Source organism: Cynara cardunculus (genome assembly GCF_001531365.2).
Source record: "Cynara cardunculus var. scolymus isolate 2C chromosome LG 1, CcrdV1, whole genome shotgun sequence".
Lineage (NCBI taxonomy): Eukaryota > Viridiplantae > Streptophyta > Magnoliopsida > Asterales > Asteraceae > Cynara > Cynara cardunculus.
Window position 1 is genome coordinate 45554769 of NC_037528.1, and position 1674 is coordinate 45556442.

Below are 1674 nucleotides of genomic sequence, written 5' to 3' on the forward strand. Positions count from 1 at the left end.
ATTGCTATAAAATAATTAAATTATATAAAGATTAAATCTTTATTTGGTGTTCATTTTCTTATTATTTTTATAATTTTTTCAACAATCTTAAAGGTTTTATAACAAATGGACACCGGAAATTATCGTCTTCTCAATCAAGACTTGATGAAATTGGACAAGTTTGACGGGTCGAGTTACACTCGTTGGGCCGAAAAAGTGAAATTTATGCTCATGGTTTTAAAACTCTATTATGTCTTGGACCCAAGTCTCCCTCCCATTCCAAAAGATCTGGTCCCTGAACCAGGACAACAATCGGATCTTCAAAGAATTGCAGATCTCCAAAAGCTTAGAATGATCCGTAAGGAAGAGGAAACTCTTGCTTGTGGACACATTAAGAATGCTTTGTCAGATCGTTTGTATGATCTGTATGCCCCGATTACGTGCCCTAGAGAGTTATGGAATGCCTTGGAATTCAAATACAAGTCACAAGAAGATGGCACAAACAAATATCTTGTGTCTCAGTATTTGAGATTTCAAATGGTTGATGATAAACCTATTCTGGAGCAAGTGCATGAGCTCCAAGTTTTAGTAAATAAATTGAAAATGCTTTCTATAACTATCCCTGAAATTTTCCAAGTAGGGGCAGTGATTGATAAACTGCCTCCATCTTGGAAAGATTTTTCAAAGAGAATGATGCACAAAACCGAGATTATTCTTTGGACGATTTACTAAAACATCTGCACATTGAGGAAGAGGCACGTAATCGGGAGAGAAGAGGCAAGTCTGTGATGAATGCCAACAGCGTGCAGGCTGGAGGCAAAGGAAAGGGAAGGGCCGGAGGGCCAAACAAGAAGTGGAACTTGGGTCCACAAAAGAAGAGTGTTAAGAGACCAGGCAGTCAATCAAACATGGGACAGAAGTTCAAGAGGGTTGGAAAATGTTACGTCCGCGGATAGACGGGACATTATGCTCGTGAATGCAAGGACCAAAAGTCCGGACCCCCTGTTGCTAGTTCTGTTGAGGGGATTCAACACCTTGTGGCGAATCTCCACATGGAAGAGATTGACATGATTTCAGAGGCCGCCACGAGAATTGTGGCAGCAAGAGGTGGTTGGTACTTGGATTTTGGAGCCACTGTTCATGTTTGTGACTCCAGGTCCAAGTTTGTTGAATATGGACCAGTGAGAGATAGGAAGCAAGTGATTGTTGCGAACAACGGTCGTGCAGATGTCGTTGGAATAGGAACCGTGCTACTGAAGTTCACTTCCGGCAAGACCGTCACTCTCCGAAACGTTCTTCATGTACCTTCCATTAACAAGAATTTAGTCTCTGCAAGCAAACTCGATGAAAACGGGTTTGGAATATCTATAGAGGCTAGGAAGGTCGTGATCTCCAAGAGGAAGGTTTTTATTGGAAAGGGATACAACCTGTTGGGCATGTATCGCCTTAATCTGAGTGAAGATGGTTGTGAGGAGGGCGGAACGAGTGAATCAGTAGGAAGTAATGTTGTTGATCCTCTTTCTCAGTGATTTGATGATAATCCCTTTTTCCTTTCGATGTATTTCTGTATCTGTAATTTCAGTTCCAGCGATCATACAHTGAGCTTGTTCAGTGATCGCTGAAGAACTTGTTTTGTAATTCATTCAGAGACAACGATACTTCAAGAAAACAACCCTCACACCAAAGATCCTTCAG